This window comes from Bubalus kerabau, chromosome 7 (assembly GCF_029407905.1).
Source record: "Bubalus kerabau isolate K-KA32 ecotype Philippines breed swamp buffalo chromosome 7, PCC_UOA_SB_1v2, whole genome shotgun sequence".
NCBI lineage: Eukaryota > Metazoa > Chordata > Mammalia > Artiodactyla > Bovidae > Bubalus > Bubalus kerabau.
In genome coordinates this window covers 4,613,155-4,634,820 of record NC_073630.1, presented here as the reverse complement: position 1 = coordinate 4,634,820, position 21,666 = coordinate 4,613,155, and the positions used below count along the sequence as shown (strand labels likewise).

The 21,666-nt window shown below is 39.1% G+C and overlaps 1 pseudogene; it reads left to right on the top strand.

Moving 5' to 3' along the window:
- The first annotated feature begins 19,938 nt into the window (after positions 1 to 19,938).
- Positions 19,939 to 21,205, top strand: LOC129657367 (deoxyuridine 5'-triphosphate nucleotidohydrolase-like; annotated as a pseudogene).
- The last annotated feature ends 461 nt before the right edge of the window (positions 21,206 to 21,666 follow it).

Here is a 21,666-nt window from a genome sequence, read left to right as displayed (position 1 = left end):
AGGATTAATTTTTAATCTTTCTAATGCATTTAAAACCTATTCATGTTTCATAATAAGCAAGTAAATATTTAAGCAAACTCACATACACATATTTTCAATAATCATATTTTCAAAAGAAAAAGTTACTATTACTTGTAATATTCTGAGACTGCAAATATCCAAACTGCCTGTGCACAGAGGCTACATTTAAAAAATCACTTGTGCTGATCCAATTTCACATCACACCAATGTACAGTGAAATGCTGTCTGTCATCTTCAGGGAGAGGCAAGTCTAATACTTATGCTGATTGCATTAGATTCCTAATGTTGCTACTACTTATTATGGATTTAACATCTTAAAACAACACAAATTTATCACCTTATAATTGTAGAGGTCAGAAATCCAAAATCAGCTTCCCTGGGTTGTAGTTGAGGTGTTGGTAGGGGTGCCTCATTCTGGAGGCTCTGAGGACATATCCCATTTCCTTGTCTTCTCAGTTTCTTGTGGCTGCCTATAGTCCTTGGTTTACAGCCTCTTCTTCCATCTTCAAAGCCTATCACTTAATTCTCTGCTTCTGTCATCATACCTCTTTGTCTAACCTAGATTCTTCCTACATCCCTCTCATAAGGACTATGGCCAACTCTTATAAACCAGGATAGTATCCCCTTCTCAAGGTCCTTAAATTAATCACATCTACAAACTTTCCTTTGTGATATAAAATAACCTTCACCAGTTCTGGGTATTAGGAAATGGAGATCTGGGGCCTCAGAGCCATTATTCTGCCTTCCACACCACATAAAACATAAAAGAAACTCTCCTATATTGCTGGTGGGAATGCAAATTGGTACAGCCACCATGGAGAAGAGTATGGGGGTTCCTTATACAACAAAAATGGAGCTACCATATGCTCCTACAACCTCACTCTTGGGCATATATCCAGAGAAAAGCATGGTTCTATAGGCTATATCCATCATGATGTTCATTGCGGCACTGTTTATAATAGCCAAGACATGGAAGCAACCTAAATGTTCATCAACAGAGGAATGGATAAAGAAGATGTAGATAGATAGATATAGATACAGATATATGCAGATATATATATATATATATATATATATATATATATTCCATTGTGTAAATATATATATTTACACAATGGAATATTACCCAGCCATTAAAGAGAATGTAATAATGCCATCTGCAGCACCATGAGTAGACATAGATATTGTCATACTGAGTAAAGTAAGTCAGAAAAAAAAATGAGTTGTTGTATGACAGCATTTATATGCAGAATCTAAAAGGAAATGATACAAATGAATGTATTTACAAAACAGAAACAAAGACTTAGAGTATGAACTTATGGTTATCAGAGGGGAAGGGTGAGGAAAAAAGGATAATTAGGGAGTTTGGGATCAACATGTAACACTGCTGTATTTAAAATGGATAACCAACAAGGACCTACTGTATAGCACAGGGAACTCTGATCAATATTATATAACAATCTAAATGGGAAAATAATTTGAAAAAGAATAGACACATGTATAACTGAATCATGTATAAGTTTGCTGTACACCTGAAACTATCAGAATATTGTTGCATTCTGAAACTATCAGAATATTGAGAATGCATGCATGCTCAGTTGCTCAGTCATGTTCAACTCTTTGTGACCTCATGGACAGTAGTCCACCAGGCTCCTCTGTCCATGGAATTCTCCAGGCAAGAATAATGGAGTGGGTTGCCATTTCCTACTCCATAATCACCTATACTCCAATATAAAATAAAAACTTTAAAAGTATATATTAAATAACAATTTAAATGTAATAAAATGCACATAAAATTATTCTGATTGTAGTTCAATCAATTTTCAATCAGAGAAAATTCAGAACCCTATAGTGCCAGAGGAATTTAACGAATGAATGTGTTATTATTTATCATGAGTACTGAGTGTCGTCAGTACCTTATGATTGATAAAAACTAGTTTTATTCTGTCCTCATCTATTTAGACAAAATAAAACTTTCCATTAGATATTAACTTTGAGTGGAAAAATATTTGAGAAATAATTTTCTGCAAAACATCAAAAGAAAAAGTGAGTGAGTGAAAATTCCTGTCGTGAAAATCACTCAGACTCTTTGCAAACCCATGGACTGCAACCTGTCAGGCTCCTTTATCCATGGAATTCTCCAGACAAGAATAATAGAGTAGGTTGCCATTTTCTTCTCCAAAATGGATTGCCTTCTCCAAAATGGGTTGCCATTTCCTTTCTCCAAAAGAAAAAAGAAACATTCATTTTCTAGAAGGGATAATGACATCAGAAGAGTTTCTGATTTTCCCATGTATTCTCTAAACCACCAGTGTTCAGGTGACAGGTGGCAAGATAGTCATAGGAAAGAGGAAAAGAATGCAGAAATTATACACTGTGGCTATATTTTTCTAATAAATGGAATATCAATTACTCCCCAAGGAAGGCACAAAACTCTCCTCCACATCAACATTGAGATTATAAACATCAGTCCACAGCAGAGCCTGTATGAGACTCCGGAACAGACTCCAGTCACAACTGGAGCCCATGTGTGACTCAGAACAGACTCTACAGAGCATCCTCTGCTAACAAACATCTGCTGCTTGGGATGGGATCCCAAGGGGGAGTGAAGATTTAGATGGGTGCCTGGGATCCCTGGGATCTCTTGGCATGACTACAAACAGACAGAGGTCACAGGCAGATAGCCTCAGTCAATTTGACTGAGGGGTGTAAGGGCCAAGAAAGATGGTAGCCAAGTAACACTGAATATGAAGCACAAGGGAAGACTCTTTTGCACCAGAGAAAGAATTAGAAGTAAAAAACAAACAAACAAACAACAACAACAACAAAAAAAAAACTTTGACTAGGTTTAAGAAAAATAACTGAGATAAGAAACAACAGTGTGCATTTCAAAATGAGATTTGAAGAAAACTGAGTGCCGAAGAATTGATGCTTTTGAACTGTAGTGTTGGAGAAGACTCTTGAGAGTCCCTTGGACTGCAAGGAGATCCAACCAGTCCATCCTAAAGGAGATCAGTCCTGGGTGTTCATTGGAAGGACTGATGCTGAAGCTGAAACTCCAATACTTTGGTCACCTCATGTAAAGAGCTGACTCGTTTGAAAAGACCCTGATGCTTGGAGGGATTGGGGTCAGGAGGAGAAGGGGACGACAGAGGATGTGATGATTGGATGGCATCACCAACTCGATGGACATGAGTTTGGGTAAACTCCGGGAGTTGGTAATGGACAAGGAGGCCTGGTATGCTGCAATTCATGGGGTCGCAAAGAGTCGGACATGACTGAGCAACTGAACTGAACTTAACTGAAACAGAATATCTGAAATTAATTTCGCAAAAATAAATTACATTTTCAACATGGATTTAGTTTTAGGGACATAAAAATAGTGCAAAGGCAGTGTACACTGATCGGACTCTTGACAAATGAGAATTGGGAGACCTGGTTAATATAAGCAGCTTATCATTTACCCAGATATCATAAGGAAAAATGTCAGAGAATAAGATCATCAGATTATAAAACAAGTTATAGTTAGCTTCATATTGCTAATATCATCCCAAGAAAGTTAAACCTATTTTCTGGATATTAAATCAAGGTTAGCATAGTTTATGAAATAGATAATGCTTTTGAGTAGTATTTGTTATTTCAAAACTAGCTTTTTCTGAGTATATGGGGCATTCAGCAGCCAGATATTTAAAAATTAAATAAGCAGGGACATGTAACAGAAGCTCCAAAGGTCCTTTAATCTTTTTCCAAGTATTTTATAGCAATAAATAATACTTTTCTTTAGAGTATTTGGAGGAAGATATGTAAATATATTCTGATACTTCAATCCATTTAAGAAAGGAATTTCTCTAATTACTCTACAAAACCTAACCTCAGACAACAAAAACCAAGATTTTCGGTTTCTCTTGGCGATTCAGAATGACCACTGCTAACACAATACGTGAATTTAAAAGGACGACAATTTCATTCCTTTGCACCCAACTGTTACAAAACATTTGGAAGGTGTGGGAGTCTGCATTGTGCCTTTAAGCATTCTATTAACTCCAGTGATATGTGGATGTGTTATCACATATTCATCAGTTCTACCAAGAAATGATGTTTGGGGAAGAATTCATTCTTTCTCTCATTTGCCACTGTTTTCAATATTCTTTTCTGATGTATTTAAAAGCTCTGAACTTCATCAGACCTGTCTGATACATACCAAGATACATACTTCAGCTGCTGCTTCTATGGAGAAGAAAGAGTCTCTCTGAAGTTCTTATTTCTGGTACACTGTAAGTAAATTATGGAAGTCCATAGTCTATACATTGTGAATATACAGTTTAACCAGCTGTACCAGCCACAGAACATACAAATTATTTATGCTGCAATTTCAACATACTAGATGTACTTTGAAATAAATAAGGGGCCATCTAGAGCTTCATTTTTCTTCCTAAAGTGAGATCATAGCTATAATAATGTCTGTTTTTTTTTTCTTTTTTTCTTTCTTAATAGCTTCACAGGTACAAATAGTACTACAACATAGGTGATTACATTGTAGCTGGAAGTCCCTCTCTCTGGGAGACACAGACCACTAGAAAAGTGATAGATTGTTCCTCTCACTCAAAATGTCAAACTTTCTGTCAGTGGAACCCAGGAATCTGGATCTTTAGCTATTATACAGGTATTTGTGATTCACACCAAAATCTGAGAACCATTGATAAAGACTTTAATTAAAGATGGCATTAGTTCAGAAAGTGGCATATTTTAACAGCCAATATGAGCAGGATCCCAGGGCCATCCATGTGATCAGGATCCCAGGACCATCCATGTGATCAGCATCCCAGGCAGATATCAGGTATCAATTGCTGTACCATACATCCCAAGTCAACTCATTAACTGTCCTGTGTGGTCATTACTGAGAGCATCATAATGAAGACTTTGTGACCCAGCAGAACCCCTGGCTTTCCTCTCAATGGCTTTATCTTATAAGATAAAAGCTCCCAGCTTTATCCAAATGGGAAAAAAAAAATCTTGTTTTTTTTTTTTTTTCAAGTTTTGCAACATGTTTAACACAGCAGATGCCCACTTGCCATACTTCCAGGGGCAGAAGGCTTCTCAGATATCTGGTCCCTTGCTGAAGGAGAAGAAGAGGAGTTCTTAGTTTCCAGAGAATCCATAACAAACATTTCTGGCATTTGTAGATCTTTATGTTTCTATTATTTATTTATTTTATTTTTTTAAACTTTAAAACAGCTTGGGGAAGAAGGTTTGAAAGAAAAAGTACAATACCTTTGTTAAAGCTATGGCAAAACTACTCAGGTCAAACTACAGGCAGGGAACAAAGCCCCACCCATCAGCAGATAATTGGATTAAAGATTTACTGAGCATGACCCTGACACCAGAGCAAGACCTAGATTCCCATAGCCAGTCCCTCCCACCAGGACACTTCCACAAGCTTCTTCTTCTTCTTCTTTTTTAATTATTTATTTTAATTGCAGGCTAATTACTTTACAATATTGTATTGGTTTTGCCATACATCAACATGAGTCCACCATGGGTGTATGTGTTCCCAATCCTGAACCCCTCTCCCACCTCCCTCCCCATACCATCCCTCTGGGTCATCCCAGTGCACCAGCTCCAAGCATCCTGTATCCTGCATCAAACCTGGACTGGCGATTCGTTTCTTATATGATATTATACATGTTTCAATGCCATTCTCCCAAATCGTCCCACCCTCTCCCTCTCCCACAGAATCCAAAAGACTGTTCTATACATCTGTGTCTTTTTTGCTGTCTCACATACAGGGTTATCGTTACCATCTTTCTAAATTCCAAATATATGCGCTAGTATAGTGTATTGTTGTTTTTCTTTTTTTTTTTTAATTTTAGTTTATTTTTAAACTTTACATAATTGTATTAGTTTTGCCAAATATCAAAATGAATCCGCCACAGGTATACATGTTTCCCCATCCTGAACCCTCCTCCCTCCTCCCTCCCCATACCATCCCTCTGGGTCGTCCCAATGCACCAGCCCCAAGCATCCAGTATCGTGCATCGAACCTGGACTGGCAACTTGTTTCATACATGATAGTTTACATGTTTCAATGCCATTCTCCCAAATCTTCCCACCCTCTCCCTCTCCCACAGAGTCCATAAGACTGTTCTATACATCAGTGTCTCTTTTGCTGTCTCGTACACAGGGTTATTATTACCATCTTTCTAAATTCCATATATATGCGTTAGTATACTGTATTGGTGTTTTTCTTTCTGGCTTACTTTACTCTGTATAATAGGCTCCAGCTTCATCCACCTCATTAGAACTGATTCAAATGCATTCATTTTAATGGCTGAGTAATACTCCATGTGTATATGTACCACAGCTTTCCTATCCATTCATCTGCTGATGGACACCTAGGTTGCTTTCATGTCCTGGCTACTATAAACTGCTGCGATGAACATTGGGGTACATGTGTCTCTTTCAGTTCTGGCTTCCTCATGAGGTTCTTATCTTCATCCATCAGAGGGCAGACAGAATGAAAACCACAATCACAGGAAACTAAGCAAACTGATCACATGGATCACAGCCTTGTTTAACACAAAGAAACTATGAGCTATGTCATGTAGGGACACCCAAGACAGATGGGTCATGATGGAGAGTTCTGACAAAGTGTGGTCCAGTGAAGAAGGGAAAGGCAAACCACTTCAGCATTCTTGCCTTGAGAACTGCATGAAAAGATTGAAAAGGCAAAAAGATATGACACTGAAAGATGAACTCCCCATGTTGGTAGGTGCCCAATATGTTACTGAAGAATAGCAGAGAAAAAGCTCCAGAAGGAATGAAGAGTCTGAGCCAAAACTGAAACAATGCCCAGTTGTGGATGTGTCTGGCGATGAAAGTAAAGTTCAATGCTGTAAAAGACAATATTGCACATGAACCTGGAATTTTAGGTCCATGAATCAAGGTGATTTGAAAGTGGTCAAACAGGAGATGGCAAGAGTGAACACTGACATTTTAGGAATTGGTGAACTAAAATGGATCAGAATGGACGAATTTAATTCAGATAACCATTATATCTACTACTTTGGGCAAGAATCCCTTAGAAGAAATGGAGTAACCCTTATAATCAACAAAAAGAGTCTCAAGTACAGTACTCGAGTAAATCTCAAAAACGACAGAATGATCTCTGTTTGCTACCATGGCAACCAATTCAATATCACAGTAATCCAAGTATATGCTTCAACCACTAATTCTGAAGAAGCTGAATGGTTCTATGAAAACCTACAGAACTTCTAGAACTTATACCTAAAAATGATGTCCATTTCATCATAGGGGACCGGAATGCAAAGCTAGGAAGTCAAGAGATACCTGGAGTAAAAGGCAAGTTTGGTCTTGGAGTACAAGATAAAGCAGGTCAAAGGCTAACAGAGTTTTGCCGAGAGAACACACTGTTCACAGCAAACACTTTCTTCCAATACCACAAGAGACGAATCTACACATGGACATCACCAGATTATCAATACCAAAATCAGATTGATTATATTCTTTGGAACTGAAGATGGAGAAGCTCAGTCAGAGAAGCTCAGTCAGAAGCTTCAAGACCAGAAGCTGACTGTTGCATAGATCATGAACTCCTTGTTGCAAAATTCAGATTTAAATAGAAGAAAGTAGGGAAAACCACTAGGCCATTCTGGTATGACCTAAAGCAAAATACCTTACAATTATACAGTGGAAGTGACAAACTGATTCAAGGGATTAGATCTAACAGACAGAGTGCCTGAAGAAATATGGATAGAGGTTCATAGCATTGTGCAGGAGGTGGTGATCAAAACCATCCCCAAGAAAAAGAAATGCCAAAAGGCAAAATGGTTGCCTGAGGAGGCCATACAAATATCTGAGTAAAGAAGAGAAGGGAAAGGCAAAGGAGAAAAGGAAAGATATACCCATCTGAATGCAGAGTTCCAAAGAAGGGCAAGGAGAGATAAGAAAGCCTTGTTAAGTGATCAATGCAAACAAATAGAGGAAAACAGTAGGATGGGAAAGACTAGAGATCTCTTCGAGAAAATCAGAGACACCAAGGGAACATCTCATGCACAGATAGCCACAATAAATACAGAAATGGTGTGGACCTAACAAAAGCAGAAAATATTAAGAAGTGGCAAGAATACACAGAACTATAAAAAAAAAAATAAGATCTAATGACTCAGATAAACCCAATGCTGTGATCACTCACCTAGAGCCAGACATGCTGGAATGTGAAGTCAAGAGGTCCTCAGGAAGCATCAGTATGAAAAAGCTAGTGGAGGTGATGGAATTCCAGGTGAGCTATTTAAAATCCTAAAAGAAGATGCTATGAAAGTGCTGCACTCAATAGGACAACATATTTGGAAAACTCAGCAGTAGCCATTGGACTGGAAAAGATCAGTATCCATTCCAGTCCCAAAGAAGGGCAAGACCAAAGAATGTTCAAACTACTGCCCAATTGTACTCATTTAACATGCTAGCAAAGTAATGCTCAAAATTCTCCAAGCTAGGCTTCAGCAGTATGTAAACTGAGAGATCCCAGATGTTCAAGATGGATTTAAAAAAGGGAGAGGAACCAGAGATCAAATTGCCAACATCCTCTAGATCATAGAAAAAGCAAGAGAATTCCAGAGTAAACATCTATTTCTGCTTCGTTGACTATGCTGAAGCCTTTGACTGTGTGGATCATAACAAACTGTTGAAATTTTTCTGGAGATGGGAATACCAGACCACCTTACCTGCCTTCTGAGAAACCTGTATGCAGGTCAAGTAGCAACAGTTAGAACCAGACCTGGAACAATGGAGTCATTCCAAATTGGGAAAAGAGTACATCAAGGCTGTATACTGTCACCCTGTTATTTAACTGTATGCAGAGTACATCATGAGAAATGTCAGACTGGATGAAGCACACGCTAGAATCCCGATTGCTGGGAGAAATATTAATAACCTCAGATATGCAGATGACACCACCCTTATGGCAGAAAGTGAAGAGGAACTAAAGAGCCTCTTGTTGAATGTGAAAGAGAAGAGTAAAAAAGCTGGCTTAAAACTCAACATTCAAAAAACTAAGACCATGGCATTCAGTCCCATCACTTCATGGCAAATAGATGGGGAAATAGTGACATAATTGATTTTATTTTCTTGGGCTCTGAATCACTGCAGATGGGGACTGCAGTCATGAAATTAAAAGACATTTGCTGCTTGGATGAAAAGCTATGCCTAACCTAGGCAGCATATTAAAAGGCAGAGACATTACTTTGCTGACAAAGGTCCGTCTAGTCAAAGCTACGGTTTTTCCAGTAGCCAGGTATTGATGTAAGAGTTGGTCCATAAAGAAGGCTGAGCACTAAAGAATTGATGCTTATGAGCTTTGGTGTTGGAGAAGACTCTTGAGAATCCCTTGAACTGCAAGGAGATCCAACCAGTCCATCCTAAAGGAAATCAGTCCTGAATATTCGTTGGAAGGACTGATGCTGAAGCTGAAGTTCCAATTCTTTGGCCACCTGATGTGAAGAGTTGACCCATTAGAAAAGACTGTTGCTGGGAAATATTGAAGGCAGGAGGAGAAGGGGGGCGAAAGAGGATGAAATGGTTGGATAGCATCACCAACTCAATGGACCTGAGTTTGAGCAAGTTCTGGGAGATGGTGGAGGTCAGGGAAGCCTGGCATGCTGCAGTCCATGGGGGTCAGACACAACTGAGTAGCTGAACAACAATTGTGATAGTGGAGATTTTATATTGTTTAGAATATATCACAAAAGACATTCAGAAATTATAATCAGTTAGACATGATTTCATACCTGATATAAAATTTCCTTTTATTGTTTTGCCAACAAAGGTTCATCTAGTCAAGGCTATGGTTTTTCCTGTGGTCATGTATGGATGTGAGAGTTGGACTGTGAAGAAGGCTGAGCGCTGAAGAATTGGTGCTTTTGAACTGTGGTGTTGGAGAGGACTCTTGAGAGTCCTTTGGACTGCAAGGAGATCCAACCAGTCCATTCTGAAGGAGATCAGCCCTGGGATTTCTTTGGAAGGAATGATGCTAAAGCTGAAACTCCAGTACTTTGATCACCTCATGCGAAGAGTTGACTCATTGGAAAAGACTCTGATGCTGGGAGGGATTGGGGGCAGGAGGAGAAGGGGATGACAGAGGATGAGATGGCTGGATGGCATCACTGACTCGATGGATGTGAGTCTGGGTGAACTCCGGGAGTTGGTGATGGACAGGGAGGCCTGGTGTGCTGAAATTCATGGGGTCGCAAAGAGTGGACACCACTGAACGACTGAACTGAACTGAACCGAATGGTTTTAACCAAAAATGTCTTTGTTTATTTTCAAAAATCACTAGGGCATCTATCAAAAATTTCTCCCAATTTTATCCTTAAAATGTTCATTGGATGAATTATATTAATAGGTAATACAAAAGTAAACTTTCATTATACCCATAGAAATAATCCCATTTTTTCATAATACTCTTACTGTTTCAAAATACCCATATATATTGTTTCTTTATATTTTGTTCTGAGTTTTAACACCAATAGTCATTATATAGAAATATCCAATTTATTGACCTGTAGTTGTTTATAGTCATATCCCAGAAGTAGTTCTGTGGTGTCAATTTTAATTTTCTAAATTTTTTATTTTAAGTTTTCTCTCTTATTTGCTTGACTAGCAGAATCAGAACTTCAGATACTACATTACTCACAAAAATTAACTTAAAATGGATTAAAGACTGAAATGTAAGAGATCTGAAAATATAAAATTGAAGAAAACACAGGGGGAAAGCTCTTGGCATTGGTCTTGGCAAGAATTTTAATTGTGAAACCAAAAGTTGCTGTTGTTGATGTTGTTCAGTCACCCAGTCATGTCTGACTCTTGCTACCCTATGGACTTCAGCATGCCAGGCCTCCCTGTCCTTCACCGTCTCCTGGACTTTGCCCAAGTTCATGTTCCTTGCATTGGTGTTGCTGTCCATCCATCTCATCCTCTGATGGCCTCTTCTCCTTCCACTCTCGTCTCAATCTTTCCCAGCATCAGGGACTTTTCCAATGAGTAGTCTATGTGAATCAAATGACCAAAATACTGGAGCTTCAGCTTCAGCATCAGTCCTTCCATTGAATATTCAGGGTTGATCTCCCTCAAGATTGACTGGTTTGTTGTCAAACTTTGCTGTCAATCCTTGGTGTCCAAGGGACTTTCAGGAGTCCTCTCCAGCACAGTTCAAAGGCACCAATTCTTTGGCATTCTGCCTTCTTTATGGTCCAGCTCTCACAACCGTATATGTCCACTAGGAAGACCATAGCCTTTACTATATGGACTTTTGTCAGCAGAGCAATGTCTCTGATTTTCAACACATTGACTAGGTTTGTTATCACTTTCCTGCCAAGAAGCAATCGCCTTCTGATTTAATGGCTGCAGTCACCATCTGCAGGGATTTTGGATCCCAAAAGAAGAAATCTGTCACTCCTTCCACCCTTTCCTCTTCTATTTACGAAGCAGTAGTGGGGCCAGATGCCATGGTCTTAGTTGTTGTTGTTGTTGTTGTTGTTAATATTTAGTTTTAAGCCAGCTCTTTCACTCTCCTCCTTCATCCTCATCAAGAGGCTCTTTAGTTCCTCTTTGATTTCTTCCATTAGAGTGGTATCTGAGGTTGTTGATGTTTCTCCCACATATCTTGATGCTACCTTGCAACTCATCCAGCCTTGCATTTCTCATGATGTGCTCAGCATACCTGTTAAACAAACAGGGTGACAATAGACAGCCCTGTCATACTTCTTTGTCGACCTTTAATCCATCAGTTGTTCCATACAGGGTTCTAACTGTTGCTTCTTGACCCGCATATAGGTTTCTCAGGAGACAGGTAAGATGGTCTGGTATTCCCATCTCTAAGAGCCTTCTACAATTTGTCATGATCCACACAGTCAAAGGCTTTAGCATAGTCGATTCAACAGAGATAGATTTTTTTTTTTCCTGAAATTCCCTTGCTTTCTCTATAATCCAGTGAATGTTGGAAATTTGATCCAAATTGATCCAATTAGTTCCTATTCCTTTTCTAAACACAGCTTGGACATCTGGAAGTTCTTGGTTCAATAATGCTGAAGCCTAGCATGCAAGATTTTACACATGATCTTCCTAGCATTGAAAATTAGTGTAACTGTCTGATGGTTAGTACATTCTTTGGTTATATTCTTCTTGGGGATTGGGATGAGGATCGACCTTTTCCAGTCCTGTGTCCACTGTTGGGTCTTCCAGATTTGTTGACATAATGACTGCAAAACTTTGATGGCATCCTCCTTTAGGGATCTGAATAGTTCTGCTGGAATGTCATCACATCCACTAGCTTAATTAGCAGCATTACTTCTTAAGACCCACTTGATTTTGCACTCCAGAATGTCTTGCTATGGGTGACTAACTACACCATCATAGTAATCTGTAGATATTCAGTAATCTGAAGATTTTTTTTATATATATACAGTTCTTCTGTGTATTATTTCCATCTCTTCTTGATCTCTTCAGCATCTACTAGGTCTCTACAGTTTCTGTCCTTTAATGTGCCCATCTTTGGGAGAGATGTTCCCTTGATATTTCCAATTTTCCTGAAGAGATCTCTAGTCATTCCTCTCCTGTTGTTTTCTTCTAGTTTTATGCACTGTTTATTGAAGAAGACCTTCTTCTCTCTTCTAGCTATTCTTTGAAACTCTGCATTTAATTGGATGTACCTTTCCCTCTCATGGGGCTTCCCTGGTGGCTTAGATGGTAAAACATCTGCCTGCAATGCGGGAGACCTGGGTTTGATTCCTGGCTTGGGAAGATCCCCTGGAGAAGGAAATAGCAATCCACTCCAGCACATATATGCCTGGAAAATCCCATGGATGGAGGAGCCTGATAGGCTAGAGTCCATGGGGTCACAAAGAGCCGGATACGACTGAGCGACTTCACTTTCCCTCTGTCCCTTGCTTTTCACCTCACTTTTTTCTGCTATTCATAGTGACACCTCACACAACCACGTTGCCTTCTTGAAGCTGATCTGTTCTATGAAGACCTAGAAGACCTCCTAGAGCTAACACCTAAACAAGATGTTGTATTCATCATTAGGGATTGAAATGCGTAAGTAGGAACTCAAGATATACCTGGAGTAACAGGCACATTTGGCCTTGGAGAGCTAAATGAAGCAGAGCAAAGGCTAACTGAATTTTGCCAATAGAATGCACTAGTCATAGAAAATACCCTTTTTCAACAATACAAGAGATGACTTTACACACGGACATCACCAAATGGTCAATACCAAAATCAAATTGATTACAGTCTTTGTAGCTGAAGATGGAGAAACTGTATACAGTCAACAAAAACAATACCTGGAACTGACTATGGCTCAGATCATCAGCTTCTCATAGCAAGATTCAGGCTTTAAAAAAAAAATAAAACTGGGAAAAAGCCTAGGCCAGCCAGGTATGACTTAAATCAAATCCAGTATGAATTTTCAGTAGAGGCAATGAACAGATTCAAGGGACTATATCTAGATAATAGTGTCCTTGAAAAACTATGGACTGTGGTCTGTAATACTGTACAGGAGGCAGCTAACAACACCATCCAAAACAAACCAAAAGTACAAGCAACAAAAGCAAAAACCAGTGGGATTACAATTAAACTAAAAAGCTTCTGCTCAACAAAGGAAATAACAAATTGAATGTACAGAACAGCATCCTATGAAACAGAGATATTTGTAAACCAACTATCCTACAAGGTGTTAATATCCAAAATATGTAAGACACTCATAGAACTACTAATACTAATCCTACTAGAAATACTAATAATAATCCAATTTTAAAAATTGGAAGAAGAGAATAGACATTTTCCCAAAGAAAACATACAAATGGCCATTCAGTTCAGTTCAGTCATTCAATCATATCCAACTCTTTGTGATTCTATGGACTGCAGCATTCCAGGCTTCCCATTCCACCAAAAACTCCCAGAGCTTGTTCAAACTCAATGTTCATTGAGCCAGTAACGCCAAACAACCATTTCATCCTCTGTCATCCCTTTCTCCTCCCGCCTTCAATCTTTCCCAGCATCAGGGTCTTTCCAAATGAGTCATTTCTTCACATCAGGTGGCCAAAGTATTGGAGTTTCAGATTCAACATCAGTCCTTCCAATGAATATTCAGGACCAATTTCCTTTAGGGTTGACTGGTTTAATCTCTTTGCAGTCCAAGGGATTCTCAAGAGGCTTCTCCAATACCACAGTTCAGAAGCAATTCTTCAGCACTCAGCTCTCTTTACAGTCCATTTCTCACATCCATACATGACTACTGGAAAAACCGTACCTTTGACTATATGGACCTTTGTTGGCAAAGTAATGTCTCTGCTTTTTAATATGCTGTCTATGTTGGTCATAGCTTTTCTTCCAAGAAGCAAGTGTCTTTAAATTTCATGACTGCAGTCACCATCTGTAGTGATTTTAGAGACCAAGAAAATAAAGTCTGTCACTGTTTCCACTATTTCCCCATCTATTTGCCATGAAGTGATGGAACCAAATGCCATGATCTTAGGTTTTTGACACTGCTTCCACTGTTTCCCCATCTATTTGCCAGGAAGTGATGGGACAAAATGCCATGATCTTAGGTTTTTGAATGCTGAGTTTTAAGCCAGATTTTTCACTCTCTTCTTTCAAGTTAATCAAGAGGCTCTTTAGTTCCTCTTCACTTTCTACCATAAGGGTGGTGTTATCTGCATATCTGAGGTTATTGATATTTCTCCTGGCAAAAGATGCTCAACCTCACTAATCACCAGGAAAAAGCAAATCAAAAATCCTAATGAGATAGCAACTCATACTTCTTAGGATTTCTGTTATAAAGAAAGCAAGAGACAGAAAGTATTGGCATAGATGTGGAGAAAAGGGAACTCCTTATTGCCAAATTCAGACTTAAATTGAAGAAAGCAGGGAAAATCACTAGACCATTCAGGTATGACCTAGATCAAATCCCTTACAATTATACAGTGGAAGTAACAAATAGGTTCAAGAGATTAGATCTGATAGACAGAGTGCCTGAAGGACTATGGATCGAGGTTCATGTCATTTTACAGGAGATCAAGACCATCCCCAAGAATAAGAAATGCAACAGGCAAAATGGTTGTCTGAGGAGGCCTTACAAATAGCTATGAAAAGAAGAGAAGCAAAAGGCAAAGGAGGAAAGAAAATATATACCCATTTGAATGCAGAGTACCAAAGAATATCAAGGAGAGATAAGAAAGCCTTCCTCAGTGATCAATGCAAAGAAATAGAGGAAAACAGTAGAATGGATAAGATTAGAGATCTCTTCAAAAATTAGAGATACCAAGGGAATTTTTCATGAAAAGATGAGCACAATAAAGGACAGAAATGGTATGGACCTAACTGAAGCAAAAGATATTAAGAAGAGATGGCAAGAGTACACAGAAGAACTATACAAAAAACATCTTCATGACCCAGATAATCACGATGGTGTGATCACTCACCTAGAGCCAGACATCCTGGAATGTGAAGTCAAGTGGGCCTCAGGAAGCATCACTATCACACAACTGCACTCATCTCACATACTAGTTAAGTAATGCTCAAAATTCTCCAAGTGAGGCTTCAACAGTTCACCCACAATTCCAGATGTTCAAGCTGGTTTTAGTAAAGGCAGAGGAGCTAGAGACAAATTGCCAACATTCATTGGATCATTGAAAAAGCAAAAAAGTTCCAGGAAAAAAATCCACTTCTGCTTTATTGACTATGCCAAAGCCTTTGACTGGGTGGATCAAAACAAATTGTGAAAAATTCTTAAAGAGATGGGAATAACAGACCATCTGACTTGCCTCCTGAGAAATCTGTATACAGGTCAAGAAGCGACAGTTAGAACTGGACATGGAACAACAGACTGGTTCTAAATTGGGAAAGGAATACGTCAAGGCTGTATATTGTCACTCTGCTTATTTAACTTAGATGCAGAGTACATCATGAGAAATGCTGGACTGGATGAAGCACAAGCTGGAATCAAGATTGCAGAGAGAAATATCAATAACCTCAGATATGCAGGTGACACCAACTTTATGGCAGAAAGTGAAGAAAAACTAAAGAATCTCTTGATGAAAGTGAAAGAGGAGAGTGAAAAAGTTGGCTTAAAACTCACCATTCGGAAAACTAAGATCATGGCATCTGGTCCCATCACTTCATGGGAAATAGATGGGGAAACAGTGACAGACTTTATTTTTGGGGGCTCCAAAATCACTGCAGATGGTGACTGCAGCCATGAAATTTAAAAAAAGGCTTGCTCCTTGAAAGGAAAACTATGACCAACCTAGATAACATACTAAAAAGCAGAGACATTACTTTGCCAGTAAAGGTCCATCTAGTCAAAGCTATAGTTTTTCCAGTAGTCATGTACAGATGTGAGATTTGGACCATAAAGAAAGCTGAGAACTGAAGAATTGATGCTTTAGAATTGTGGTGTTGGAGAAGACTCTTGAGAGTCCCTTGGGCAGCAAGGAGATCCAATCAGTCCATCCTAAAGGAATTCAGTTGAATATTTATTGGAAGGACTGATACTGAAGCTGAAGTTCCATCTTTGGCCACCTGTTAGGAAGAACTGACACCTTGGAAAAGACCCTGATGCTGGAAAATATTGAAGGTGGGAGGAGAAAGGGATAACAGAGGTTGAGATGGTTGTATGGCATCACCGACTCACTGGACATGAATTTGAGTAAACTTCGGGAGTTGGTGATGGACAGAGAGGCCTGGCGTGTGGCATTCCATGGGGTCACAAAGAGTCAGACATGACTGAGGGACTGAAAGGAGCTGAACTGATACTATTGGTGAGAATGTAAACTGATAAAAGTCATTATGTAAAACACTATGTAGGGTCCTCAAAAAATTAAAAATAGGAGGGGAAGGAGTCAAGATGGTGGAATAGAAGAATGTGGAATACACTTTTCTTCACAGGTACATCAAGAATACATGTAAAAATTAACAATACTCATAGAGCACCTGCTGAACACTAGCAGAAGACTCAGACACCTAAAAGGACAAGATGAATCCCCATGCAATTGGGTAGGATAAAAGAAGGACAAAAAGGAAGAAGAAAATAGGAAATGGGAAGGGACCAGCTCCCTTTGTAGGGAACTGAAGGTGAGGCAAGTTTCCTGTACTCATGAAAGCATGTTCACAGTAGGGACATCAGCTGGGGAAGAAAGGGACCTTTGGAGGACTGGAGGGGAACACAGCATCCAGTCTGTGGAAGGCAGGACAAAGTAAGAACTGTTCACATGATCTGTGTCATTGCCCTGCACACCCCAGCTGGAGTTATGTGTCTCTGGATGTATCGGGGTTGGGCGGGGCAGGTCCTCAAAAGTGAGGTTTGGAGTATAGACCCTGGGTAGGGGCAGCTACTGTTTGTGAACGGACAGGACTAAGGAACTATACAACCAGAGAAATTTCTGAAGGAGCATGAGACACTATAGAACCAGGATAACATTGTTGAGTCATGTGAAAGTGATATGGTCACCATTGCAAACCCCTTCCCCACCCACTGACACTGGGAAGGGCTCTGACCTGAGTAGTCTTGCCCACCCCTCAAACTAAAGCCTCCTCCACTCATATTGGCTCTGGGGTCCTGAGCACTGCCACCAAAAACACTCTTTAGAATCATCTCTTTGTGCTCCAGACTGAGACAGGAAGCTGCCAATGCCTGTGGGGACTAAGTGCTAAAGCATGGGATTAGGAGAACATATCTAGGGAGATGTTCTATTGGCAGAAAACTTGAGCGAACAGGATTGAGGGGCTCCATGGCCAGGGATGCTCCTAGAGGATACGTCATCTGCCTAGGAAATAAGGCACCATTGATGAGTGGTGTGCAAGGGGTGGAACTACCACTGCAACCCCCTTCCCCACCCACAAGTCCTGCTTCCATAGGCACTGGGAGGGGTTCCCACTAAGGTGAGTGTGTCTCAGTCTGTTGCATTTTTCTACTTGTCTCTGCCACCACAGATGCTTCACACATGCCCCAGTTTAAAAGTGAAAGTGAAAGTCACTCAATCGTGTCCGACTCTTTGTAACCCCATGCACTATACAGTCCATGGAATTCTCCAGGCCAGAATACTGGAGTGGGTAGCCTTTCCCTTCTCCAGGGGATCTCCCTAACCCAGGGATCGAAACCAGCTCTCCTGCATTGCAGGTGGATTCTTTACCAGCTGAGCCACAGTGAAGGCCCCAGTTGTAACCACCTTATATATTCTTGGCCTATGCATATAAGTGCCCTAATCATCTTGAGAGACTCAATTGGTTGCTTCTTTTACTTATTTTGCTTCTTGCCTGGGTGGGGAACATACCCCACACACAGATTGGGTCAAATCAAAGCTGAGCCCCAGGGGTTGTGCAACTAAGGAGGAGAAATGGAGATGTCTCCATGCAGTTTTGCAAGCAGCAGATTAAATCCTCATGATCTGTTTAGTAAACTGCATCTGTGGAACATGTTAAAGGACAAGGAGTGCTTCCAAAACTGAGACCAGTCTAGCTTTGGCAGTTGTAGAATTTGGGGGGCAGGTATACACAGGAGTTGGGCCAAGTCAGAATATGATCTGTCCCTACAATGCCTACAGTTGGTCCAGAGACCTACCTAGAGGTATTAGATGATCGCCTGAGGAGGCAGAGGTTGACTATAGATCACTGTGGAGGCAAGAACAGAGATAGTGAATGTCCAGGGGAAAATATTGTCACTATCATTTTTTTTTCTCTTCTTTCTTTTTGTTTTCTGTTTAATTTTGTTCTGTTGTTTGTCTTTTCTTACTTTTTTTTTTTTCCATTTCTTTTTGGTTTAGGTTTGATTTTTGTTTAATTTTCAATATGTTTTGTTTATTTTTCTTGTTATTTTTTGTTGTTTTGTGTTTTTGTTCAGTTTCACTTTTTATATTACTGTGTGTTTGTTTAATATTTTCTTTGGGTTTTTTGAGTTTGCTTTCTGTTTATGTTGTTTTTATTGTTTTTGTGTTTGGGTTCTTTTTTTTTTTTTAAGTTGTTCTCTTGATTTTTGTTCTCTATTTTTTTTTTTTTAACTTCTCTTTTCTTTGGCTCTGCTTTCATCATTTGTCTTGCTTTTTTTTTTTTTTTTTTTTTTTTTTTTCCATTCTGGACATGCTGCTCAGTTTGCACGGCCTTGGTTCCCTGGCCAGTTGTTGGGCCTGAGCCTCTGTGGTAATAGTTCTGAATCCCAAGATGTTGGAACACAAGAGAATCCTCAGTTCCAGGGAATGTTAATCAACATGCGCTCTGGAGGTCTCCATTGTTACATCAAGATCAGGCTCACCTAACTGCCTTCAGGTTCCTGTGCTGGGTGCCCCGAAAACTAACTAGCAAGACAGGAACACAGCCTTACCCATTAGAAGACAGACTGCCTAAAATTGCACTAAGCTCTCAGATACCCCAAAACATACCACCTGATTCAGCCTTGCCCATTAGAGAGACAAGATTTAGCTCCACCCACTGGTCCCTACACAAAGAAACCTACACAAGCCCCTGGGCCAACTTCACCCACCAAGAGGCAGAAGCAAGAGGAACTATGACCCAGTTGCCTAAAGAAAGGAGAACACAAGCACAGTAAGATAGACAAAATTAGGTGACAGACAAGTATCCAACAGACAATGAAGCAAGGTAAAAATCCACAAGACCAAATAAATGAAGAGTATATAGGCAACCTACCTGAAAAAGAATTCAGAGTAATGATAGTTAAGATGATTTAAGATCTTAGAAACAGAATAGAGCCATGAATGGAGAAAATACAAGAAATGTATAACAAGGATGTAGAACTAAAGAACAAACAATTATGAACAACACAATAACTAAAATGAAAAATACACTGGAATAACTGAAGCAGGAAAAAAAATAAGTAAGATGGAAGTCAGGATGGTAGAAATAACTGCCACAAAGCAGAATAAAGAGAAAAAATGCAAAGGTAAGAGGACAATCTCAGAGAACCCTGGGACAATGTTAATCATACCAGCTTTTGACTTATAAGGGTTCCAGAAGAAGAAGAAAAAGAGTCTAAGAAAATATTTGAATATATTATAGTTGAAAAATTCCCTAACATAGGAAAGAAAATAGCTAAACAAGTCCAAAAAGCACAGAGAATCCCACACAAAATAAACCCAAGGAGAAGCATGTAAAGACATATATAATCAAAATAACAAAACTCAAGTACAAATAAAAAATATTAAAATATTAAATATTAACATCCACAAAAGTGGAAATCAACAGTAATACAACAATACTCGAGGACGCTAACATTTAACATTTAACAATGGACAGAACACCCAGACTGAAAATTAATAAGGAAACACAATCCTTAAATGACACAATAGACCAGATAGACTTAATTTGTATTTATAGAACCTTCCATCTGAAAGCAGAAGAATATACTTTCTTCTCAACTGTACATGGAACATTCTTCAGGGTAGATTACATCTTGGATCACAACTCAAACCTCAGCAAATTTAAGAAAAGTGAAATGGAATCAAGCATCTTTTCTGACCACAATGCTATGAGATTAGAATCAACCACAGAAAGGGAGTGATTGGTGGGAAGTTTAGATCTTGTGTGCTGAGTTCATTCTGTTCTCGTTCCCCTGCTTATACTTGAGCTCACAGTCTTCCCTGCCATTCCCTGTTCTCAAGAGACCCAGTTCATCTCCCCAAGCAAATGGGCTCAGACCTCACCAGAGTGTAGCATGCAGCCCCATTTGACCCAGCTCTCAGGACACAGTACCACCCCACCAAAGGGTCTACAAAGTCTGTGGGCTATGATCAGTATAGTGCCTATGATTACACAGTATCACCAGTGGAGAAAGGCCTCATTAAAACTAACATTCAGATAGTTCTTCCTTCTAGGTGCTATGGAAGAGTAGCTCCACATTTTGGCTAAGCTACAAAATACTCCACAGATGTGGGAGATGGTATTATAGATGAAGGTTATGGAGGAAATATTGGTGTTGTAATGTTTAATTTTTGCAAAGAAAAGTTTGAAAAAGAAAGGTGATTGAATTGCACAGCTCATTTGTGAATAGATAGTTTACCCAGAAACAGAGGAATTTCAAATTTTAAATAGTGCTGAGTGGGGTTCAGGAGGTTTTAACTCCACTAGAAATAATGAACATTATGCCAAAAACAGAAACTGAGAAAATGGACATTCATCTTGAAAAGACTGCATAAAGTATTATAAAATTTTAGTAAAAAAAAAAAAAAAACTATAAAAATACAAACACATGGAAGTTAAACTACATACTACTAAACAACCAATAGATCACTGAATAAATCAAAGAAGAAATTCAAAAAATATCTAGAAACAAATGATAATGAAAATGCAACAACCCAAAACCTATGGGATGCAGCAAAAGCAGTTCTAATAGGGCAGTATATAGCAATTCAGTCTCTTGTCAAGAAACAAGAAAAATCTTAAATAAACAATCCAAACTTACACCTAAAACAACTAGAGAAAGAAGAACAAACAAAACACAATGTTAGTAGAAGGAAAGAAATAATCAAGATAAGAGGTGAAATAAATGGAATAGAAATGAAGAAAACAATAGCAAAGATCAATGAAAATAAAAGCTAGTTCTTTGAGAAGATAAGCAAAATT